Source organism: Panthera onca, chromosome B4, assembly GCF_046562875.1.
Source record: "Panthera onca isolate mPanOnc1 chromosome B4, mPanOnc1 haplotype 2, whole genome shotgun sequence".
Taxonomy (NCBI): domain Eukaryota; kingdom Metazoa; phylum Chordata; class Mammalia; order Carnivora; family Felidae; genus Panthera; species Panthera onca.
This window is the reverse complement of record NC_138345.1, coordinates 20963682-20989819: the sequence shown is the minus strand read 5'-3', so window position 1 is coordinate 20989819 and position 26138 is coordinate 20963682. Positions and strand designations below refer to the sequence as shown.

Below are 26138 nucleotides of genomic sequence, written 5' to 3'. Positions count from 1 at the left end.
AGTCAGGTGCTTAACCGACGGAGTCACCCAGGTGCCCCATCTTCTCTTTCCCTTAGAGGAAAGAAGAATGCCAAGCAGACACAACGTTTGTTATTAGGGAAATCGTTTTAAGCCCCCGACAATTTGGGATTATATCCTGAGAAGAGAATACATTTTCTTCTCCCTTTACCAAATAACTTTTACTGAATTTGAGTGTTCAGAATGATGCCCGTCACAAGACAATGATTTCTCTTTCTCAGCCAGGATCGTCTGCGCTGCCTTTTGAAAGATTTCCAGCAGGAATTGTAATAAAATCCGCCAGAAGTTGACCAGCAAATACAGTCAAACAGAGCAATTAATTCGGCCAACATACCCTTTGAAATGCAAATTTTGGAATTTAAGGGAATTGGTGCAATTGGGCAAAATGGTTTGTGGTCAGACAGATAAGGTTCACATCCTGCCTCCATCAGTTGTGGACTCATTGAACAGATGATTTATCCACTTGGGCCTCGATTTACTCATTCTTAAAATAGAGATGATGCTGATTCTCTCACAGGGTTATTCTGAGGGTTAAGTGAGATAATGTATTGAAAGTCTAGAACTGTAATTAACCCATAATAGGGAGTTATAATTGATACCAAAAAAAAAAAAAAAAAAAAGATCAAATTCAGATGAAGTTAGGCTGGTAGCATATTCATAAGCACCAGAGAAGTGATTCTCAAAATTTACTGTGTGTATGAATCACTTGGGAACGCTTTAAACACGCAGATTTCAACTCAGCGGGTCTGGAGTAAGTCCCAAGACTCTGTGTTTACCGTGCTCTTAGATGATGATGACGCTGCTGGTCCTTGGGCGACACGTTGAACAGCAAGACCGGCGGAAGGAATAGTGCTAAAAATAAAGAGAAATAGTCAGGATTTGACCCCATGGTAGACTTAGAAAAGTTAGGAGAAGGAATTATGTACTAAAAAAGGGTAAAACATTTTCCGGCTGGCTCAGTTGGTAGCTGGAGTGTGAGACTCTTAATCTCAGGGTCGTGAGGTCAAGCCCCATGTTGGGCATGGAGCCTACTTTTAAAAAATACACGGGACGCCTGGATGGCTCAGTCGGTTGAGCGGCCGACTTCGGCTCAGGTCACGATCTCGCGGTCCGTGAGTTCGAGCCCCGCGTCGGGCCCCGGGCTGACAGCTCGGAGCCTGGAGCCTGTTTCCGGTTCTGTGTCTCCCTCTCTCTCTGCGCCTCCCCCGTTCATGCTCTGTCTCTCTCTGTCTCAAAAATGAATAAACGTTAAAAAAAAATAAAAAAAATAAAAAATACATTAAAAGGAAGTGTCGAACTGCAGGTGACAGTGAATGGGCATTGTAGTGACAGTGTCCACCGGTGGGGTGTTGGAAGGTGGGATCACGGCTCAGGAGCAAGGTGAGGGCTGGGATGGAGGATGGAGAATTGTCCGTGCCGAGTTGGTGGTGGAAGCCAGGGGGGTAACGTAGGTCTCCGAGGGGAACACATGGCTTTGAGGGAAGGATGGAGGAAGAAACAGGAAGCAAGACATAACCCAGCGGGAAGGCCCGCGTATTAACGCTTCAGACATCACGGTGTTCAGGGACGTGCTTTCTGGGACGGTGGCTGATTGGTATGCACACATACGCGCATCTATTTGTGTGGAAGCTGAAAGATTTAAGGAACGAATACACGGAAGGAGAGGCAGCCCGTCTTTGGGGAAGGTTAGAAGTAGAAGGAAGGTGGGAGATACCATTTTATTTAGGGATGCCCAGGTATTTTCCTCAACTCCGTCACTTTCCATTCTCACCTCTGCCGGCCTACCCAGATTTTTACCTTGACTGAAACGTTAAAAATACCTCCTAGCTCATTTTCCCTGTATCTGCTTGTATCCACATTTCCCTTTTTGTGCCACACAGCCCTGTGGCAGTCCGGTGAAGGCTACGTACGGACCCCTTCTTACAGTAATGCTTTTGGGTGAATAAATGAAAATACGGAGGGTACATCCTACCAAGTTCAGGGATCCCCTGAATTCTGTCCGTGGACCACCTGGGAGTTGTGGAGCCCGACTGAGGACTCTTGAAAGAATCAGGCGGGAATGGTGTGGGGTGGGAGATGGGGAGGAGCACGCAGCAGCCAGGAAGAATAACCCATAGTAGGAATGTGCAGAGATGAAATTAATCGTGGCTGGGCACACAGGGCTAGTAGGTGCCGTGATTCAAACCTGTACCCTCAGCAGTGCCTGGGGAGCTCAGCCGGTTGAGTGTCAGACTCTTGATTTTGGCTCAGATCATGGTCTCACAGCCCTGTGTTGGGCTGTGTGCTTGCAGCCCAGAGCCCACTTGGGATTCTCTCTCTCTCCTCTCGTTCTGCCCCTCCCCCCAAATAAATAAACATTAAAAACAACAACAACAACAAAACACCTGTCCCCTCAGCCATTGACCTCTGCTTGCCTGGGCTACCCTGGGAATTACTCACTTATGTCCTTAGTCTTGTCTTTCCTTTCCTTTCCTTTCCTTTCCTTTCCTTTCCTTTCCTTTGCTTTGCTTTGCTTTGCTTTGCTTTGCTTTGCTTTGCTTTGCTTTCCTTTGCTTTGCTTTGCTTTCCTTTGCTTTCCTTTCCTTTCCTTTCCTTTCCTTAGTCTTAAAAGCTATACTTTGACAGAGATTAGCTGTTGATACGGAGGAAAAGTGTTCAAAGCAGTTTTTTCCTTTGTATATGTATGAATGATTATACATTCATGATATGAATGATATGATATGATATGAATGTATATATTCAAAACACTTAGGAAGAGGGTGTATATATATATATATATATATATATATATACACACATATATATATATACATATATGTGTGTATATATATATATATATATATATATATATAATTTATTAATGAGTAATGTTGTAAGGAGTTTGAAAACAGTAACCTACCTAAAAGAGAAGCCTTTACATTCCAAGTAAGTCTTCATGGTTTTTCACCTGTCTGCTGTGGTTAAGAACTCAGGCTCCCGCGCCCCCTGGTTGGCTATGTGACTTTGACAGAGTATTTGAGCTCTCTCTCAGTTCCTTCCTTAGAAAAAGAGGTAGACCTAGTACCTACCACAGAGGTGTGTTGTATGGATCAAATGAGTTGGTGCTTGTAAGATGGCTAGAGAGTTGCTGGTATGTGATAGGCTCCTAATAGATGTTACGAGTCATTAGTATGTCTTAAAAAATATTTTAAGTGGTAGAACATGAGCAGTTTTTAGAGTGCACGTTCAGTTCATTTTTACCCTAACCTCACTCATAGATAAAAAGTCCTTGTGCATCTCTGAGTTGTAAATTAACCCTTTTAGAATTCTCTTTGTGCCCTTTAATTTCTGTCTCTTTTTTGTTATAATGTTCTTTCTTGTATCTTTAATGCTGCCACCACCCACCAGGTTGTTTGAGGTGTGACAGTTTTCATTCAGATCCATTAGTTGTACATTATGGTCCGCTATTGGTTTGATTTCTTTCTTTCTTTCTTTCTTTCTTTCTTTCTTTCTTTCTTTCTTTGGTCCGCTATTGGTTTGATCTTTCTTTCTTTCTTTCTTTCTTTCTTTCTTTCTTTCTTTCTTTCTTTCCTAATGTAAGAGACACTATGCAAGACTCTTCGGATGCAGAAGGAATGTATTGTGGACCCTGCCTTTGAATTGCTCACAGCTTCAGGGGAAACAGACATATACATAGACGTATGTATAAATAATAGAGTATCAAGAATGCTGGGGGGGGAGGGAATTACATGGGTGGTCAGAATATAAACCTCATGAAGGAGACATTTGAGTGAAGGGATGAAGGAGGTGAAGGGGTTGGATATGAGGATATCTGGGGGAAGGGCATTTTAGGTAGCAGGAACAGCTTGTGCAAAGGCCCTGAGGCTGGTGCTGGCGGGGCATGTTTAGGAAACCGCAGGGAAGCCTGTGTGGCTGGAGCAGTGTGAGAAAGAGGGCAAGTGATAGGAGATGGGGGCAGGGACTGGAGTATGATTACTTCTGCCCAAGGCTCTCGGACAAGAGTTCAGGAGGCGCAGACATGGGCAGGGCTTTGAAGATGGGGTAGAATGTTCCTGCTGGAGAAGACAGGGAAAGGTGTATGTGGCCAAGGGAACAGACTGGTAAAAGTAAGCAGACTGTGTGGAGAACGGTGAGTGGTCTGGTATGACTGTGGCCCCGGGCCTTGCCACTCACGGAAGTGTGACGTACAGAATGGCGGCATCAGCCATCACCCAGGAGCCTGTTAGAAACGCAGAGTTGTGGGTTTCTTTGCAGACCTGCTGGGGCGGGATGTGCGTTGCAACAAGACAGGTGGTTTGTGAGCGCATGACAGTTTGAGAAGCTCTGGCTAGGGTAAGTCTTTGGTTTCAAACCCTGGGGTTCCTTGCAGGTGCCTGCAGCGCTAGTGGGAGGGGCCGAGCTGGTGGGGGGCATTTAGCCGCTACGGCAGCTTCCTCCAGAACAGCTTGTTTTTGTCATCATCATCTTTTATGTGATTTTTTTTTTAATAGTCTCCACGCCCAGCATGGAGCTTGAACTCACAGCCCTGAGATTAAGAGTTGCGTGCTTTACCGACTGAGCCATCCATTGCCCCCTCATCATCATCTTTTTTGTTTTAAGTTTATTTATTTTGAGAGAGAGAAGGAGAGAGAGAATCCCAAGCACACCCTGTGTTGTCAGCGCAGAGCCCGACGCGGGGCTCGATCCCACGAACTGTGAGCTCATGAGCTGAGCCGAAATCAAAAGCTGGACTCTCAACTGACTGAGCCACCCAGGCGCCCCTCATCATCACCTTTCAAAACATTTTTGATTGGAGGCACCGAATACGTACTGTGTATGTGCAAGGGCAGATAACGTACAGGGGGAAACGAGTCTACGACCAAGAAGCTTGAAAACCACACAGGTAAATGATAGGGAATGTTTAGCAAATGGTAGAAAAGGTGGTTGCAGGTCAGATTTTAAAGGGCTCAGTAGCTGATGTTTGCCACTGAAAAACTCGACAACAGTGCTGATGAGGGCCACTGTAAAATGTACTGTAAAGCGTACTGTATGCTCTTTGAAACTGTTTCTTACCTTTTCTCTCTCCCTAACTTTCCCTCTAGCGTCTTCTCCCTTTACCCTCTTCCAGCTGGTAACCTTTAATGCTTTGGAAGACATTGGCCCAGGGGCGCCTGGGTAGCTCAGTCAGTTAAGCGTCCGACTTTGGCTCAGGTCCTGATCTCTCGGTTTGTGGGTTCCAGCCCCATGTCCGGCTCTGTGCCGACAGCTCAGAGCCTGGAGCCTGCCTCGGATCCTGTGTACTCTCTCTCTCTGCCCTTCCTCCGCTCATTCTCTGTCTCTCAAAAATGAATAAAAATGCGGGGCGCCTGGGTGGCGCAGTCGGTTAAGCGTCCGACTTCAGCCAGGTCACGATCTCGCGGTCCGTGAGTTCGAGCCCCGCGTCAGGCTCTGGGCTGATGGCTCGGAGCCTGGAGCCTGTTTCCGATTCTGTGTCTCCCTCTCTCTCTGCCCCTCCCCCGTTCATGTTCTGTCTCTCTCTGTCCCAAAAATAAATTTAAAAAGTTGAAAAAAAAAAAAAATGAATAAAAATGTAAAAAAAAAAAAAAAATTTTTTTTTTTTTTTTTTAAAAGAAGACATTGGCCCCATAGAAGCCCACTGACTTCCATTCTTCCCACCATGCAGTCTGCTAACTTTTGGACAGCTGAATGCCATTAGGCCAGAGACATGCTGGAGGGCTGCACCGTCCAGGTTGGAAGCCACTAGTCACACATGACTAATTCAATTGCATTGAATTAAAATAAAATCTGGAACGTTCAGTTTCTCTTACCGAGTGCCCCACAGCCACACGTGGGCAGTAGCTCCTGAGCAGGACGTCACATCCTCACGTTGGTGTCCACTCTGTTTCTCTGTTCCTTTTTCTAGCAGTTGCGCGGCCTTGTCTCCTGCTCCTGCCTCCTGTAATCTGTCTGTCGCTGCTGCCTCCCTCCCCTGCCATTCTCTCTCGAACCTGCTGTAGCCTCGGTTTCATTTCATCTTCCCCGCTGCAAGGAACCAGCACCAGCGATGCTCCTGGTTTCAGATCCCCAGGACCCCTTCTCGTGTCTTTTCCTGCTTTCCTTCGGCCTCACCCGCTACCCTCCTTAGGTACCTGACCAGCTTCCTCCTCCTTTACCCAACCTCTGAAAGCTGGAAGGTCCCAGGACTCTTTCCAGGGTCTTCTCTAACTAGGCACATTTTATCTACACGATCTTATTTAGTCTTGTGGCATTTCATGCTGATGACTAAGAAGTTTTTATCTTCAGCTCTGAGTCCCCTGCTGGGCTCCATATTCAGTTTCCTACCAGATACCTTCCCTCGAATGCCAAGCAGGCATCTCAGAAGTGACCCACACAGGGCTCTTCTCCTCCTCCCCTGCTGCTGCCTGCCCCAGGCCACTTTCTCCCCCCATCCGTGAACGGACCACCATCTCCCCGGCTGTTCAAGCCAAAAAAAACCTTGGTGCCAACCTTGATTCTTCTCGTGTTCTCACCACTACCATTTCCAAGTCCTGCGTATTTCTCTCTTTGCATATAAATTCCCTCTCTGCCGAAACACTGCAGGCCCGCCTGATTTCACCCTTGCCCTGTTTCACTTCAAATCCTCTATACTGGTAGCAGAGCAATCTCTCTGAAACGTAAATGATATCCTGTCACTCCACTTCTTCAGTGAGAACCTTCCAGAAGCTTCGTGTTGCATCGTGAGTAAACCCCAGACTCTCCTCTGTGGTTTGCAAGGTCTTCCTGGCCCGGCCCCTGCTTCTTTGTCTCACCCCTTCCTGCTGTCTCCACAACTTGCTTGTTCCGGCCACGCTGGGCTTTTTCTGTTCCTTAAACAAGCCAAACTCGGGGCAGCCGCAGACCTTCCGCATTTACTTTCCTCTTTGGAATGTTCTTCCTTCAAGTCTTTGAATGGCTGTCATTTTAGTCTCCCAGCTAAAGGGCTGTCTTCTTGGATGGCCCCTCCAACTTCCTCCACTCATGTTACTCTTGTTTTCTCTGAGACACCTCACACCATCGGAAACTGAGTTGTTTACGTGTTGATTACTTATTTCCCCCCAACTAAGATGTTCAATTCCACGGCAGACGAGGCTGCCTAATTTACTCGATCCCCGGACCTAGAACAGCGCCCGTTTGCAGTGGGCGCCCAGTAAATACCTACTGAAATGACTGGATGGAGCTGGATTCTGTAAACTGTAGGCCAGGAGTGCTCCGCTGGTATTCTGTGAGCCTCTCCACATTCAACTTTCATCCACACGTAAAACTCATGTTTGCTATGATCGAGCACGGTATTTACAGCATTTTGCTGAGCGGGTTGGGCAATGAGAGCGGGGGAACTTGGTGCAAGTCGGCGATAAGAGGTATGGGGTGAGCCCAAGCCGAGGCCAGAGAACGAGCTTTGTTTACAGCGGCGTGCAAGAGCTTTGCCTTGAGCACAGAGCAGAGACGGTGCAGCCAGTAAAGCACTTCTTTCGTAGAATGTCACGGTGTTGAAGGGCCACCAAGAGAATTGTGTGAAGACTGAATGCGTTCCCGAACAATCTGAGGTGCTATCGTAGAGAAGAGTGCACCGCAGTGTTCTTTCCGGTTTATTCCCTGTAGTTTGGGTCTTTTAATGACTTCAGGTATGCCTCTAAGAATTCTAGTATTCAGAAGCGTGCCATAAATTAAATGTGAGATTCTTTAACTGATGGAAAAATAGTGCTAATCCCAATATCCCGAATCTTTGTGGGTATTATTCCATTGTGTTGTATTTCTGCTGGTTCTTATTCATGGTGGGTCCTTCCCATATTTGCTTGGTTATTTTTGGCTATGAGCTGCTCATTTTCCTCGGACAATTACTTGGGGGGGGGAATTCTTTGAGTCTCAGTGTGAAAGTGTGTCCCTTTAGAGAGGATTGCTTGTCTTTGCCACGTGGCAAAAGGGGTGGCCAGGGGTGCTATAAATCAAGGCCATTTTGAACTAACACAGCTTGTAATTTTCTGAATGTCACGGTGATACAAATTTGGGCTGCAGTCCCCTGGGGGGAGTGAAATGGGTTTGTTTTTGATGTGTACTTACCCTGAGGGTGCAACCCTTTTGGATTCTAGCCTCAAGCAGAAAGGGTTTAGATCCCCACGCCCACCCCTCCTTGGATGGGCTCTAGGCTCTGACTTCGGTTTATCTCAACCCTTGAGACCATCAGAGCCCTGAGGGCCAAAATGGCTTCTGGGACTAAGCTGACTGCTCTTCCTTAGACTTTGGCAAGCTAACTCTTGCCTCCTCGGTGCTTTGGTGTCTTTAAGATCATGTTTAAAACACACTGTCTTCCTGGATGTTTAGTCGTTGCCAGCAGCAGTGTTGATCTCCAAAACCCCGTTCTACTCCACTAGTGGAAATAGAGATCAAGCGGCAGAGTTTCTCGATTGAGGGGAATGGCAGGCATTAAGGGACAGGTCAGAGCCTGCCATGGTCCTGGGGCAGGATCCTTCAGTCAGAGACTCCATGCCACGGGAGGAGAGACTCCCAGGGGGACACTGCGGTCCTGTGGGAGTGGCAGTAAAGACAAAGGGTGTGCCTGAGGGATGTTTTGGAAGTAAAATCAACTGGATTGGGTAGGAGGGAGTAGAGGACAGCTCTGGGGTTTCTGGCTTGGTTGCCTAAATAGTTTTCTTACCATTCTTGGTCTATTATTGTTACCTTTTGGGCGATTAGCCAACAAGAGTCTGTATTAACAGTGCTTATGTAACTAATATGTAGAAATGATTATATTTCTAATTTTGAACTTTTCACAGATGTTTCAATTTATAGATCAATCCAGCATTTGATGGATAACTCAGCATTTGATGTCCCCAATCTGAACAGAATCCTGAATTGTGGGGTTTTTAAAAGTTTTTTTTTATGTTTATTTATTTTTGAGAGAGACAGAGAGAGAGAAAATGAGAATGAGTGGGGGTGGGGCAGAGAGAGGGAGACACAGAATCTGAAGCAGGCTCCAGGCTCTGAGCCGTCAGCACAGAGCCCGATGGGGGGCTTGAACCCACAAACCGTGAGATCATGGCGTGAGCTGAAGTTGGATGCTCAACCGACTGAGCCACCCAGACGCCCCTAGAGAGTTTACACTCCTACAGGGAAGATGTAAACAAGGTGGTAAAATGGTATATTAACAGAAGGTTCATTTGGTTGTAAATGACAGTCAAGAAAGTCTGATGAGCTGAAGGAAAAATGGGGTTACTGGGTCACTCGTGGAGCAGAAGGGCAGGACCCTTAACTGAGCCTCACATAGGCTAAGACCCAAAGTGGCTCCTTTCCCACTGTCTGTCTGATCTTGGCGTCACTTTCTGCGAACCTTTTCTCTGAGGATGTTGTCGTTTCTCGGCTGCTTTATGGAAGTCGGCCCCACACAGCTTCTAAACTTATTTGTCCCCAGATCCAGGTCCTTTAAGATGGCAATTAGCCACTCTGCATCCTAACTTCGGATTTCTCAAGAGTGATAGAAAGGAGGAGGGGCAGAAAGGGAGTCGGTGGCCATCAGGTCCAGCCAGCTGTCACCACGGGGAGCCGGGCTGCCCATGGCACTTGAATGGAGCGGCCGGAGACAGTCCTCAAGCCTCGGAATCCTCCTGAGTAGCCCCCCTCCCCCCAGGTTGTGTGCACAGACAACAAAGGATTGATAAACCGCCCCGGGGGACAGGTAGTCCTATTTGAGTTGGATCTCGAACAGTGAATTGTCATTAGCCTGGTGTAGAGACCAGCGAAAACAGGTTGTTGGCAGAGCGAGAAGTATGTACAAAAGGCCTGCGTCATTTTCAGGGAACTGCTGAGCCTTTTGGGGGGGGGGGTGGTTCTATTATTCTTCCCATCTTCTATTTTTATGGTCTTATTCACGTTGCATTCTTCGGTACGTATTTCTAGCGGCATTACTTCTGTTTGCATTAATTTCTTTAGGCTTGATTATCTGGGATTAGAATCATAGGTGCCAGACAGCCTAGCATTTCAGAGCGTAGCATTATCTGGAGTTGCGATAAGCATGCTTCGTTTGTGTTTCCTCAGCCGGCACTTTGAGGAAGGTGTTCTGGACGACAGCCCCCCGGACGGCCTCTATGGCATGGCACGTGACCATGCCCACACAGCCTGCCGGAGGGAGCCTGGGTGCCAGGGGCAGGTGTGGGCTGGAACCAGTACCGCCACCTGGGCACCCCGGCCAGGGGCTGCCTTGGCCAGAAACAGACACCCTCTCCGTAACTTGCCTGCACAGAGGAAGCTCCTTTTTCGGTGTGCACAGAGGTGCCCTGGGTGCCAGCAGCTGCCCTGCTTTGCCCCGCTTTTCTCCGCTCACGCGTCCGAAATTCCTCACGTCCGGTTCGTGAGTGTTGGTGGCCTCGAGGAAGCTTTCTTTCAGGTGCTGCTCAGGCTGGACAGAAGAAAAGGGGATTTATGAAGTTCCCGTACCGATTCGAACCTGCTCTAGGAAATGGGTCGTTATGCCGTCTTTTCTGCTGCGCGCGTGTTTCTATAGTGCAAATTAGTTGACCCACGATTGGTAAACAGGGAGTGATGGCACACGCCGTGGACATTGGTGCATACGCAGCTTTCCGTGAGCGTGTCCCCGCTGAGGGCAGCGGATGCAACGGACACTAACAAACAGCCAGGGGCCGCAGCCCCGGTAGGACAGCAGGACTGCGCCCCTTACTCATCCCCGCTTCTTCCTCTGGACTCAGCAGGTGCTCAGTCTTAGAAGTAGTAATTTTGTGGTTCTCCCCAACCTTTCTGCGTTTTGTCCTAATCTTTGTACCTTGCGAGCCCAGTCGGTTCTCACATTCTTTCCACGGGGTGATCTTCACAATTGTATTTTTATTATGTAGTCATTCATTTATCCACGTTTATTTATTTTTGAGAGAGAGGGAGGGAGAGCATGGGGGAGGGGCAGAGAGAGGGGGGGACAGGGGATCCGAAGCAGGAGGCACATTGACAGCAGCGAGCCCGACGCGGGGCTCGAACCCACAAACCGTGAGACCATGACCTGAGCCTACGTGGGACGCTTAACCGACCGAGCCACCCAGGCACCCCCACAGTCGTATGTCTTTAAAAGATAAAGTCCATTCTGTATACAATTGGAATCAAACAGTTTTGGAGACCCAAGTGTGTATTTTTAGCATTTTATTTGTTAAGTGTTCTGGTGATAGAATTCCATAGGTTTTCAGTGGTTTTCTTTGTGTACACAGAACTTAGTTTTTCAGAATACCAATCACACTATGACAGAAACGTGTGTATTTACAATTTTTGTCCCATAGCTGTATACCCAGGCTGGAATCCCCCTTTGCCCACACAACACGCGGTCCTTGTTATTGTTCTCTTCGCTGCCAGGGATAACCAGCTACAACGGCGATGGAAGCGTTACCGACTGAGTCATCCGTAGTCTTAAAAGTTTGGAGACTCATCTAAACTACCGGAGACTTAATTTCTTTCTTTCTTTTTTTTTTTTTTAAGTTTATTTATTAATTTTGAGAGAGATGTGGGAGGGGCAGAGAGCGAGGGAGAGAGAACCCCAAGCAGGCTCCGTGCTGCCACCGCAGAGCCTGATGCAGGGCCTCGATCTCCCGAACCGAGAGAACATGACCTGAGCCTAAACCAGCAAGAGTCGGACGCTGAGCCACCCAGGTGCCCCTAAACTTAATTTCTTTGTGGTCCTCTTGAATTTCCTTAGTAATCCCCTTCCCGCCTGCCCACGCTGCTGTCCCACTGTCCTCTGCTCAGGTGCCTCTTGTGTTCACGTATCTTTCGCCAGGTCTGCCCTGACTCCTCAAGTTTCCATGGTCCCAGATTACCCGTCTCAATGTGCTACTGATCAACTTTACGTTCTGGAAAATTTGCTGCAGCTGTCTTCTGGGCCCACAATCCCGAGAGGAAACTTTCTTTTCAACTGACCCCTCCCTCACAGAACCAGGCTTTTACGATAACATTAGCACTTGGAACATGTTTCCTCATAGAAACAAATAGCCAACTGAAAAATGAATGTCTGGAACGCAACCCATTCACAAATTGGATTCTGTCTGCACACAGATGAAAAGTTCAAATGCTTTGGCATAGAAAGAACTGTTCAGAAACAATTACGATAAACCCATAAGGCACTTACTTTTTTTTTTTTTTTTTTTTTTTTTTTTTTTTTTGGCACGTTGAGCCAGAGTAGGAGGACAGGGACAGGTTTAAGTTTAAAAGAAAAAAATAGGTTAGGGGCGCCTGGGTGGCCCAGACGGTTCAGCGTCCGCCTTCGGCTCAGGTCATGATCTCGCCGTCCGTGGGTTCGAGGCCCGCGTCAGGCTCGGTGCTGACAGCTCAGAGCTGGAGACCGCTTTGCATCCTGTGTCTCCCTCTCTCTCTGACGCTCCCCCGCTTGCACTGTCTCTCTCAAAAAATAAACAAACATTAAAGAATGTCCAGAGGCAATCCGTGTCAATGTTTCGATGTGTAGTTTCCATCCTTTTTTATTTGTTTATTTATTTGTTTGTTTTAATTACTTTTTTAAAAAATATTTATTTATTTTTGAGACAGAGAGAGACAGAGCATGAATGGGGGAGGGGTAGAGACAGAGGGAGACACAGAATCTGAAACAGGCTCCAGGCTCTGAGCTGTCAGCTGACGCGGGGCTCGAATTCACAGACCGGGAGATCGTGGCCTGAGCCGAAGTTGGACGCTTAACCGACTGAGCCACCCAGGCGGCCCTTCAATCCTTTTTTAAAATCTCATTGAGATTATACTGTCCATCTACTTCATCATATCGTTATGTATTCCTCGCAATGGTAATTTTTAATGACTGCCTAATAGTCTAATGAAGTTTTAATAGTCTATACATTGGTTCCACTTTTTTTTTTTGGCTTCCATAAATAATGCTGCAGTCAACATCTCCCCATATAAACCTTTTTCCTTTTTTGGATAGCTTCCTTAGAACAGACTTGCCTTTTGAGGAATTATTTGGTCAGAGGATATGAGTATGTCAAGGCTCCCCTCCCGGTACATGTTGCCAAATTGCTCTCACAGAGGGCTGTTTATATAAATATATATTTTTAAAGGATGCTTTTAATCCGCTTACAGCCTCGTTTAGAGGCATTTTAGGTAGTTCAACATACGTGCAGCGTGGGGTTGGAAGACCAGCCGCCATGCTGTCCGTCTGTCTGTCCTCCAAGGAGAGCTGTGGTCAGTGACCCACCGATCACAATTTCGTTCTTCATTCAAGTTTAGAATCCTCAGGGTCTCCGAAACAGAAGGCTTTGTAATTTCCCTTTTTTTTTTTAATGTTTATTTACATTGAGAGAGAGCAAGTGCATGCTTGCATGTATGCACCTGCGTTGGGGAGGGGCAGAGAGAGAGAGAGAGAGGCAGGGAGAGCATCCCAAGCAGGCTCCGTGCAGAGCCGGATGCAGGGCCCGAACTCATAAACCATGAGATTGTGACCTGAACCGAAATCAAGAGTAGGACGCTCAACCGACTGAGCCACCCAGGCGACCCCATCGTTTCCTTTTTTTCTTTTTTTTAAAAAAAAAAAAAAAAAAAACACCACAAGACCAACTATATGCTTTCCTACAAGTCTGGGGTCTGGAAGTTGGGGTGGAGATAAGAGTAGGACAAGTCGTGGTCAGTTGGAAGCTGGGAACTTTTCAGGCAGAGTAGTTGGATCCCAGAAGCGGGCCAGTGTCCTCTGTTTATGTTTGACTCAACTTCAACTGGCCGTACTCTACGTAGCTTTTACCATACCCAACCCTCTAGCATTTCCTGGCGGCTAACACGCCTAAAATAGAACACCAGGAATTCGTAGTTGGTTTCCCAGTCTCAGCACTTCACATGAGACCTGACCAGTGGATGATTCAGAAGGACCGCTACACTTCCTTCCGCTGCAGTCCGTAATTAGAATATATGCGTTTGCTCCTTAAAGGTTGAGTGCTCTCAGCCCTTGGTAGTCCTGTCCTTGGCTTGGAGCTCCGCTCTGTGTGCTGTCCCCTCTGCTCAGCATTATCTGATGTAAATAGGTCAGTCACCTGTGCTGACTTCACAAACACCCTGCAGCCTGGCAAGGCCAGGCAGGGGAGGCGGAAGGTTCGGCCAGGTGGCTGTGAGCGCCCGGCTCCTTCCTTAGTTAACTCGTATTCCGAAGGGAGAAAGCCATGTAAGTTTTCCTTTGGACAGAAGTGAAGGAGTATATTGTGTAGTTTAATAAACAGTAAAAGAGTAAAATAAAAGAGTTTTAATAGATAATGAAAGAGTAAAATTCCCGGGGCACCTGGCTGGCTCAGTCAGAAGCACGTGTGACTCTTGATCTTGGGGTCGTGAGTTGGAGCCCCACTTGGGGGGAGGGGGGGGGTAAAGATTACGTAAATAAATAAATATTTTAAAAAATACCAAAATTCCCTGTTTTAATATTTAACTCTTTTACGTAATATGGGAAGTAACATTTCTCTTTGGCTGAAGAGGAAGAGTGCTTGAGAACACTGAAGAAAATTGAAGGGACAAATGCGAAAGGAAAGGAAAGGTCATGCTTATAAACCACAGTCATCCAGATAAACGGTTATTCCCACTCTGTGTGGATGTGTTTTATTGTGACAGCGGTTAACTACGGTTGCCAGTTTTCAGAAGGCCTAAATTATGGACTATTTCAGATGGATGCGGGCTTTAAAATTAGTCCCTGGATAATGCGTTTCTTTTAAAATTGAACCTTAATTGATTTTTATTTTTTAAAGCTTGAATTAAGTAGAAAATTAAGGGCCTTTTATCAAAAGATGGTAATGTATATTTAACTCAGATGATTACTTAATAGAGAATTATTCCTATCCTATTATTATTTTTAAATATTAACTGACGCAAAAAGCAATAAATATTACATTTTGTTAAAAAAGTGTCTTTAGGGGGCGCCTGGGTGGCTCAGTCGGTTGAGCGCCGACTTCGGCTCAGGTCACGATCTCGCGGTTCGTGAGTTCGAGCCCCGCATCGGGCCCCTGTGCTGACAGCTCAGAGCCCGGAGCCTGTTTCAATTCTGTGTCTCCCTCTCTCTGACCCTCCCCCTTTCATGCTCTGTCTCTCCCTGTCTCAAAAATAAATAAACATTAAAAAAAAAAAAAAAAAAAAATTTAAAAAAAAAAAAAGTGTCTTTAGTTTATGTTTTAAAAGTCACAGACCATTTTTTTTTAAGTTTATTTATTTTGAGGGGGGAGGGGCAGAGAAGAGAGAGAATCCCATGCAGATTCCAAGCTGTCAGCACAGAGCCCATTGTGGGACTTGAACCCACGAACCTTGAGATCATGACCTGAGCTGAAACCGAGAGTCGGATGCCTAACTGGCTGAGCACCCCCCAGGAGCCCCTAAAAGTCACGACCATTCTGAATGGTCTTGGAAAGTGTGTTGAGTGAGAACATAGCCAGTATGACTTTTCGATATTGATAAATTAACTGCAATTTTTCACTGATTTCAAAATAAGAGCTTTTTAGAATTACGAATATAAATCTTTTATGTTCTGTTTTTAAGAAAGTACTTGTTTCCTTATGTGAGAGATTTCTGCAAGAGTTCAAGAAAGCTTCCGTACAGATTGTTTTCCACTTAACCAGAGTGGCCAAATACTGTTTCAGAACAAATTTATTCCCATCTCTGAACCTCCAGAACAAGAGACCATTTAAGAATTCATTTCTACTTGGTTATTTACCGGAAGAAAAGGCTGTTCTGATGGCGTGTGGAGTAGTCCAAAATAAGAGTTGTGCCAGAAACGTTTACTTACAACCATTGGTATACCAGCTGAGGAGAGACCCTTTTATCCTGTTTCCTTACAAACCAAAACCAAAACACAGGTCTTTTCTTATCATAAACAAATTGGAAAGAATATAGATATCCATTAGTGTGATATGTTTGGGGTTAAATGAAATGATGCATCCGTGTACTGAAATACATTGTAACTCTTACACATGCTTATGGACTTCAGTGTCACCGCTGTGTAGGACTGTGATAGGTTGAGTGAGGACACAGCCTGTGTTTTAAAACATTACAGGTGTCTCTGAGGAGGGGAGGGAATCATAGGTGATTTTTTTTTTTTTTTTACTTTCTACTTACATCTTTCTATAGTTTGACTTTTTTTAAATGTTGAACATGTGGTATTTACAATTAGGAAAACAAGATGTGCTCTTAGGTATGGTGGATGGGAAGAAATCTTTTACAGATTGAATTTGGATAGGCAGAAATAATTGCATATTTCCGTTTGTGAAATAGATATATTTACTTGATATAAAGGATTTTTTTTTTTTGGTGTGTGGGGGGGTAGCCATCCCAGGAAGTCCCTGGATTATAAAGCATTATTGATTGTTTTGGGAGAAACTGTGAAGTGACAAATGATTCTGAAAGTTGTTACTTTTGGTGAGCATGGGAGAAACAGAGATAAACTCGAGTGATTATCACTAATTTTCTTATAGGTATCCAAGTGTTTTTTTTGAACTTTTCAAAAGTTTATTTTATTTCTTATATTTTTTATATTTTATATAAAGTATATATTTATTTTGAAAGAGAGAGGGAGACAGATCTCCAGCAGTGGAGAGGCAGAGAGAGAGGGAGAGAGAAAAAATTCCAAGCACTGTCAGTGCTGAGCCTGATGTGGGGCTCGAACTCATGAACCACGAGATCATGACCTGAGCTGAAGTTGGGGTGCTTAACCAAGCCACCCAGGTGCCCCTAGAACACAACGAATTTTTTTTAAGTTTATTTCCTTATTTTTGAGAGAGACAGACTGTGTGAGTGGGGGAGGGGCAGAGAGAGAGAGGGAGAGAGAGAGAATCCCAAGCAGGCTCTGCACTGTCAGCGCAGAGCCCTATGTGGAGCTCAAATCCATGAACCGTGAGATCGTGACCTGAGCGGAAACCAAGAGTCAGATGCTTAACCAACTGAGCCACCCAAGTGGCCCGAACACAAAGAAGTTTTAAAGATGCATTAAAGATAAAATAAGTATTAACAGCCAAAATCTTGCTCTTGTTAAGAACGTTATTGTTATGTGTTTTAATTTTTTTTTAATTTTAATTATTTTTTGAAATGTTTACTTATTTCTCTTGAGAGAGAGTGTGAGCAGGGGAGGGGCAGAAAGAGGGGGAGAGAGAGAATCCCAAGCAGGTTCTGCGCTGTTAGTGCTGGGGGGTGGGGGGGGCTCGATCCCACGAACAGTCAGACCATGACCTGAGCCCAGATCAACATTTGGGCACTTAACTCACCGAGCCATCCAGTTGCCCCAATTTTTATTATTTTTTTAAAGTTTATTAAATAATCTCTACACCCAACATGGGGCTTTAATGACCCTGAGATCAAGAGTTATGCGCTCTCCCAGCTGAGCCAGCCAGGCCCCCCATGTATTTTTAAATGAAAGTATACAGATGAATTTCTGTCTTTGTTTCTTTCTTGTTAGTTGCGAGAGTGGAGGAGGGAGAGGGAGACAGAGAATCCCTATCAGGCTCCCTGCTGTCCACGTAGAGCCCCACTCGGGCTTCAGTCTCCCCAACCGTGAGATCTTGACATGAGTTGAAACCATGAGTCCAAGCGCTTAGCCGACTGAGCCATCCAGGCGTCCTGTGTCATTGTTTTTAAAAATCTTTGTGACCAGTCTGCGATTTGACAAGTGTGGTTCTACATTCAACTTATTTTGTTATTTGGCTTGAAAACTCATAAGAGCTAAAAAAAAAAAAAAAAAGTTATCTCACCGAGATACGTTGATCCAAATAAATAGTTGAAGTTCATTAACGACTATATTTATTAACCAGCAAATTTCATTTTCAAACCATCTACCAGTTATGCAGAACATTTGGTTACAATTTGGTGAATTTCCTTTTTTCCCTGATCTCATTAAATTCCCGAAAAATGTATTTCAGTTTATATTAATAATGATGGTGGAGGGTTGAAATACACTTTTTACATTCACTGACATTTTTAAAATGGATTAGAAAACTGTTTCTAAGTTCTCTGTAAATACAAAAGCACCCCTTTTCAAATTGCCGTCTCCGTAATACGAGTTTCTTTCCAAAAAGCAGTTATTTTCTTGAACTTTTTAGAACCTCATCTTTACCTTGAAGGGACTAAGTAAAAGCTCATTTAAAAATATCCTCCAAGGGGCGCCTGGGTGGCTCAGTCGGTTAAGCGTCTGACTTCGGCTCAGGTCACGATCTCACGGTCTGTGAGTTCGAGCCCCGCGTCGGGCTCTGTGCTGACAGCTCAGAGCCTGGAGTCCATTTCAGATTCTGTGTCTCCCTCTCTCTCTGCCCCTCCCCTGTTCATGCTCTGTCTCTCTCTCTGTCTCAAAAATAAATAAACATTAAAAAAAATTAAAAAATAAAAATAAAAAAAATAAAAATATCCTCCAGGTAGCATATTAGTGACGGCTACTTGTGATCATGGAGTAGGTCAGTAAAATTAGAACAGGTTGTATTTACATAAAAGAAGAATATGTTAATCATCCTTAAGACAATTCTTAAAATTTTTTTTTTTTTTTAACGTTTATTTATTTTTGAGACAGAGAGAGACAGAGCATGAACAGGGGAGGGTCACAGAGAGAAGGAGACACAGAATCTGAAACGGGCTCCAGGCTCTGAGCTGTCAGCACAGAGCCCAATGCAGGGCTCGAACCCACGGACCGTGAGATCATGACCTGAGCCGAAGTCGGCCGCTTAACCGACTGAGCCACCCAGGCGCCCCAAGACAATTCTTTTATGTATTTTGCCATGAGAAAACTAGAACAGCTCTGGATGGTATAAAATATTTTTGTGGTCACTCCCACCTCATTACTTAAAGTTTGCGTGTGTGTGTTTTTTAAGTTTTATTTATTTATTTTGAGAGAGAGCACGAGCAGGGGAGGGGCAGAGAGAGAGGGAGAAAGAGAGAATCCCAAGCAGGCTCTGCACTGTCGGCATGGAGTCCGGTGCGGGGCTCAAACTCACAAACCGTGAGATCATGACCTGAACCAAAACCAAGAGTTGGATGCTTGCCGGACTGAGCCACCCAGGCACCCCAGTTGTGTTTTTTCTACCACATAGATGACATCCTACCATAAATAAACTGCGCAGATGATGGGGACCATCTTGCATGTGAATCCAAACGAGGGCGCCGGTGTTGATGTAAGAGGCATTTCTTTTCCATCAAAGATAAAAAATAGAGGCACCTGGGTTACCCAGTTGGTTAAGCACCTGACTTCGGCTCAGTTTATGACCTCGAGGTCCGTGAGTCCGAGCCCCATGTCGGCTCCGTGCTGACAGCTGAGAGCCTGCAACCTGCTTCAGATTCTGTGTCTCCCTCTCTCTCTATCCCTCCCCCGCTCGCACTCTGTCTCTCTCAACAATAAACATTAAAAAAAAAATGTTTTTAAAAGAAGATTAAAAAATGACCATAAATGGACATTCTGAGAGTTTCTCCCCAAACCCAGCAGATCGTCTTGCTTACTCCTCCCACCCTCCCCCCCGCGTACACATCCCTTAGGAAATTCTCCACGCAGTATGTATGTGATGGAGTGACTCCGGATTTGCACCTTTTCATCAGGTTCTCTTCATTTCTTAGATTCTGTTTCCAAAAAAATCATAAAATCTGCTTAGAACCAGATGCTACTTGTGATCCCCACCCCCACCCCCCTCTTCCTTCATCTTATTCATGAGAAAACAGGCATCGAGAAAGAGATCGTCTTCAGATGGGACTAGAATCACGTCTCCCTGGCCAGCACTGGGCTGCTCTGTGTCAGTTCGTCTCCGGGTCGTGTATACATGACCCACCGCTACCCAGACGAGCTAGTGGAAACCTGTTGATACCTGACTTCCTAAAGACTAATTTCCTTCTCAAATCTCTCTGCTCTGTTCTTTTGCTTCCCAAGCATATGGCCTTGAAATCCTCTTTCTTTTTCTTTTTCCGTCCTTTTCATCACAGACACATGCTTCGTCTAGATATTACTGAAATGTGAAGAATACTCTGAAGCAGAGTCTCATTTCCTGAGAAGTAGCCTTCTAAGTGAATCAAGATGCAATACAGAATCACTCTTTTTAGTGATGAAGGTGAAATCTTTATAACCTGTCTACCCTCCAGAAGTCCTCGAGACTTAACAAGGAAGGCGTAGATAAAATAAAACAAACACCGAACAAGGTAAAAAAAATATCAAATTGTAAAGAAGGAGAGGGAAACATATATTTACCATAACATTGTGCACAGTCCTGGTTAAGGACCTTGACATTTGAACTTGACTTCTTTAGGAGCCACGACAAAGCTGTGACAGAACCATCCTTGTCTCCTACCAGGACAAACACTGGTTTCATTTTCACCGCCCGGTTCTGAGGGAAGTTTGCTGTTAGAGGGCATTAGACAAGAAAATGAATTTTTGTGGAATTCGGTGAAGGCCATGGGCGAAACTGTGACCCGGGGCTGGGGACTCAGGATGACTTAGCCCAGGTGTATGGCCTTTTCCTAATCTGGCTTTATACCAAGACAAGGCTTGAATAAATAATGCAAGAATCAATTTTTCCCATCTGGCTTGGTGATGAATTGAGGTCATTATTGAGCGCCTAACGGATGCGTTTTCTGCATCGTCGACTGAAAGAGGATTCACATGCTGCAGAATTAGTACCTCGGAATGGAGTTCGCGAAGGCCGTGTTGTATTGGGTAAAAGGAGAATCTGCCTTCATAATCAAGGGCCCCCTCTGTCTAGGGGAGGGTCACAGGCAGGACCTGGGTGTTTCTCAGAAACATTCCTCAGTAGTAGTCAGAGCCCCCAGACCCTGAGCTGTAGAGCAGGGACGACAGTGTTTAGGATAAGAGATAATAAAGAGCTACCCTTAGGATAGAAGACTCTAAAGACAGCTTCCATGATGTGTTTCTTTAGAAGCATCTTCCACCCCATGCTTTTCCTCAGACCCTCTGGTATAGATTTGGGACTCTTTTCTGTTGGCTGGGACACTGACAGTGCAGTGCCACATGGTTCAGACCCCCATGACAGGAAACGCAGGTTCCTTGACTCTAGTCCTAAGCTGCTCTCGCAACTCTTCCCGCTCACTAGTCATTGGAAACGTTACGAAGGAAGGTTTCTGAGAAGTTGTGCCGCCCTGAAGTGTGTTCTTGAGAGTCAGGGGCTGAAGCCCTGTCCGTCAGATATCTGCTGAGCGCCGGCTCCCCCTCTGGCAGGAGCTTCCACCTGGAACCATTGGAAACGACACCCAAGTATGTCAGGAACGGGTGAGCCGTGTCATCGTTTGTGGACGCAGGGAGGGCATACATAAACAATGACCAGTTTTAAGTGTCACGGTCTCTCTGCTTTACACAAATGACATTTAAGGGCATAGGTTTTATGATGAGAAGTAGGGAGTCGAAGTTTAAAAACTCAGTGACAAGTTTTATGAAACCTGGGGGGAACCTCCCACTCGTCTCGTACGACGATCCGATCTATATGTACAGAAAGACACAATACTACAACGGAAATCAATAATCCTGAGAGGAGGAGAAGGAACAAGAGAATACAAATAAATCTGGGGCGGGGGCGCCTGGGTGGCTCCGTCGGTTAAGCGTCCGACTTCGTCTCAGGTCACGATCTCGCGGTCCGTGAGTTCGAGCCCCGCGTCGGGCTCCGTGCTGACAGCTCAGAGCCTGGAGCCTGCTTCCGATTCTGCGTCTCCCTGTCTCTCTGTCCCTCACCTACTTGCACTCTGTCTCTCTCTGTCTCCCAAAAATAAATGAATGCTAAAAAAAAAAATTAAAAAGAAAAAGAATAACTCTGGGGTTTTTCGTATCTAGAAGTGAAGAAAAAAGTTTGGTATCTGGAAAGGCACTCAAGGTTTATTACCTATAAGGCCCTGGGAGACGGTGCAGGTTTTCAGGAGGTCAGATGACAAGGACAAGGGAAGGCACGAGTCCGATGGAGCCGGGCTGCAGGAGAGGTGGCTGGGGAGGAGCTCTGAGCTCAGCTGGTCACAGCCGCCATCCTGAGGCGACCAGAGTAAAATGGAGCGTCACGGCCTGGGCTCCGTTGCTGCCATTCGGCACAGACACATAGCACTGTTGTTTGAGTCCCAGCATCTCTGCAGGCTTTCCCCAAACCATTCCATTTTCTTGTGTGCGTGTGTGTTTAAGGTTTTATTTTTTTATTATTTTTTTTTTTTTTAAATTTTTTTTAATGTCTGTTTATTTCTGAGAGAGACAGAGCACGAGTGGGGGAGGGGCAGAGAGAGAGGGAGACACAGAATCCAAAGCAGGCTCCAGGCTCTGAGCTGTCAGCACAGAGCCCGACGCGGGGCTCGAACTCACGGACCGTGAGATCATGACCTGAGCCGAAGTCGGACGCCCAACCGACTGAGCCACCCAGGTGCCCCTAAGGTTTTATTTTTAAGTAATCTCTGCTCCCAACGTGGGGCTCGAACCCCCACCCCCCACCCAGATCAGGAGTCACAGGCTCCACCGACTGAACCAGCCAGGTGCCCCTCATTTTCTTGTTTGCAAAATGGGGATCCCACCTCTTCAGCCTCCCTCAGGGCGTTCTGTGGGGACCGCATGAGTGACATTTGCTTGAGGATGAGGACGTTTTCATCCTTCAATGTGGACCAAGTGCCAGGACAAGGGGGCTGGTAGAAATGTTTGCTCCCGTGCCCCATGGCCAGTTTATGCCCCACTGCTCTCTTCTTTGCGTTGGATGCCTGGGTCACATTTTTTGGTTGGCATTGGACTGGAGCTGTTTCAGATTCGAACGCTTCATTTGTCTTGGACAAGTTATTTATCCTTTCAAGCTCAGTCTTGTCATCTGTAAAATGGGTTTGGTATTTCTTGCCATGTTGTTACGAGGACAAAAGGAGATAAGGAATATGAAAGCATCTGGGGGCGCCTGAGTGGCTCAGTCGGTTGAGTGTCTGACTTCGGCTCAGGTCATGATCTTGCAGTTCGTGGGTTTGAGCCCCACGTGGGGCTCTGTGCTGACAGCTCGGAGCCTGGAACCTGCTTGGGATTCTGTGTCTCCCTCTCTCTCTCTGCCCCTCCCCTTTTCATACTCTCTCTCTCTCTCAAAAATAAACAAACATTAAAAATAAACTTAAAAAAATAACAACAAAAAATAAAATAAAAACATCTGGCAGAATTAGTAGTCATGGCACATTCAGTAAATGTTAGGTTTTCTCCCCTTTTTCCGTAGTTGTGCCCTTGGAAGAAAAATTCCCTTGAAAGAGAAGTGACTTCAGTTTTGTGTCATGTCTTCCATAAAGGGAGAAACAAAAATCTTTCAAAATTTTATTTAAAATATTCAACTGATGGAAAACACATGACGATAGTAAATAATCTTGGGGCTCCTGGCTGGCGCAGTCAGAAGAGCATGCAACTCTTGATCTCAGGGTCGTGTGAGCCCCATGTTGGGTGTAGAAATTACTTAAATAAATAAAACTTAAAAAAAAAAGAGAGAGAGAGTAAGTAATGTTAAAGATTTCCGGTTTGGGGAGCCCTAGCGATTTAAACGTGACCTGATGCTTTCTTGCAGACTTGGGCCGGGTGGTCCGGCTTAGTGCCTGAGCTCTGACTTAGGAGCGAGACTGACGGGGTCCCACCAGTTGCCAGCTCTATGACCTTGGACAAGTTCACCTGTCTGTGCCTCAGTTTCCTCTTTTGTACGAGGTGGGTAGGACCAGTACCCACCTCACAGGGTTGTCCCTCTATTCCAGGAAGGTGGTTTTGAGGATTAAATGAGTTAATCTACATAAAAACCCCCAAGAACAGTGCCTGTCGCTGTTACTTCTGTTTATTATTCCCGGCATAATTCTGTTGCTGTTGTCGATCTAATGCTAATAAGGCCAAGACCGGTGCAAGTTTCAAGAGATACTTAATTGAATAAAATATTTTCTTGGGATAAGCAATTATGGCCTTTTTTTTCTTCCTTCCTTCCTTCCTTTCCTTCCTTCCTTCCTTTCCTTCCTTCCTTCCTTCCTTCCTTCCCTCCTTCATTCCTTCCTTCCTTCCTTCCTTCCTTTCCTTCCTTCCTTTCCTTCCTTCCTTCCTTCCTTCCTTCCTTCCTTCCTTTCCTTCCTTCCTTCCTTCCTTCCTTCTTCCTTCCTTCCTTCCTTCCTTCCCTTCCTTCCTCTCCTTCCTTCCTTCCTTCCTTCCTTTCCTTCCTTTCCTTCCTTTCCTTCCTTCCTTTCCTTCCTTCCTTCCTTCCTTCCTTCCTTCCTTCCTTCCTTCCTTCCTTCTCCAGGGCTCAAGTATTTGAATGAGTGGTGAGCCAGTCCTGGCCTTACTCACTGATGCCCGAAGAGTGATCTGTCTCCTCTGACGTGAGCGTGTAGCTCAAGAAAGGCTCGAGGCAGCCAGTGAAGACGCCGCAGGGTGTCCGTGGCCACACAGTCCGTTTTCAAGGGGTTGTGCTCGTTCGGTGGCTCTCGTGTTCCGAGGTGGCACTTCGATGCGCTGTTTCCATTTCCAATCGGAAGCCCTGTCTTCCTTCTTTGTTGTTTGCAGAGAAACACGCGCCTCTGTCTCATCTGGGTCGGCTTGTATTCGAGGAGCTTCGTGGGGATAGGAGAGCTTCGCCTTTGGTGAGGGAAGCACTTCGTGCTTTTGGTGACCTGCAGGTCCCCCACCGGGTGCTGTCACTACTACTGAAGACATTCGTCATCGTGACAGGTGGTTCTCCGCTCTGTGCCTGGTTCCCGAGACCCTGTGCAGGCCGCTTAGAGGGGATCCTTCGTTTTAAGTCTCTACAGAGTGCTGTTCTCTACGGATACTGTATTTCAACTCTTTTGTGTCCACGGTTTCAAAATTTTCCACTCACACTGCTCTTTTGACGCGTTCAGAAAACGGTCGTCTTTTCGGCGCTTCTAATTCTTTCCGTTTTCGTGGACCCCTCGTTCATCTCTAATAAAATGTGAGCTGTATTTATCTGAAAATTTAAAATCGAGATGTTACTAAGCTACTTGTGACCGCACTCTCTTTTGTTCGTAGATTAAAACAGAAAGAAGAGGGGCGTCTTGGTGGCCCAGTCGGTTAAGCGTCTGATTTTTCATTTTGGCTCAGGTCGTGATCTCACGGTCCTGAGATGGAGATTGTCTCTTTCCCGGAGTGCCTGGGTGGCTCAGTCGGTTGAGCGTTCGACTCAGATCACGATCTCGTGGTTAGTGAGTTCGAGCCCCACATCGGGCTCGCTGCTGTCGGGGCAGAGCCCACTTCGGATCCTCTGTCCTCTTCTCTCTGCCCCTCCCCTGCTCATATGCACTTCTTTCTCTCTCTCTCAAAAATAAATGAACATAAAAAAAAAAAAGAGATTCTCTCTCTCTCTCTCCCTTTCTCTCTCTGCCGCTGCTCCCTCTCTCTCAAGGAAAAAAATAAATAAAACAGAAAGAAGGGCTTCCTTTCTTCAATTATTGATTAACTCCTTAATATAGAAGGGACATAATGTAAATAAATACAATATAAATAAATGTAGAAGGGACTCCTGAATATAGAAGGACTGACAGGGAGAAACTTGTCTCTTTGACCCCTGCTGATATCCCTTTTCAGATCTCTGAAAGAAACCCAGAGGTTGGGAGTCCTCTCCCCCCAATTCATTTGTGAGATTCAAGTCAGATGTAGGATGTGTAAGCATTCGGGAGATTAGATTTCCTTCAGTAGATAAGAACCACTCTCTAGAAGTTCCAGTTGTTTAAGGATGCAGTCAGCTGCCTTTGGGAATAATGAGTTTCCTGTTCCTGAAATTATCCGAGTATGTGCTGGGTCAGCACGTTTCAAAGTCTCTTTTCCACAGTGGTAGACAAGATGGATAAACATTCACAATCAGAGCACACTCCCATGGGCAGAGTCGGGTTTGGGCAGCATTCCTGACACGCCAGCTATAAGTCCACCCCCTCCCCCTCACTCAAGAACGAAAGGGATGCCGCACCCGTGAATCTATTTACGCTCATATATAAAAAGTAAGTATCGTTATAAAAAGTAAGTATCGTTACTTACTCTCTTGGTATTGAAGGACCAAGAACACGGTTGATAACGAAGTATGGCTCGGCTACCAACGTGTGTGACTGGAGTTGACAAGGACTGGCCCCAAGTCCTGCTGTTGTCTGGAGGCACCAGTCCCCAGGTGGGTGATAGGATTAGGCAGCGTGTAGCTTTTTAGATCCTGAGACTTTGA

General features: G+C 45.9%; 1 protein-coding gene and 1 long non-coding RNA gene across 3 annotated transcripts in view; both read left to right on the top strand.

Annotated features, from left to right (window-relative positions):
• PIP4K2A (phosphatidylinositol-5-phosphate 4-kinase type 2 alpha) overlaps positions 1-26138 on the top strand; it is a 186814-nt gene that overhangs the window by 5668 nt on the left and 155008 nt on the right. The window lies entirely within an intron of this gene.
• Positions 15147-25242, top strand: LOC144616967 (uncharacterized). Its single transcript, XR_014137899.1, has 2 exons — positions 15147-22110; positions 22350-25242. It is a non-coding gene; the product is annotated as an uncharacterized LOC144616967 (long non-coding RNA).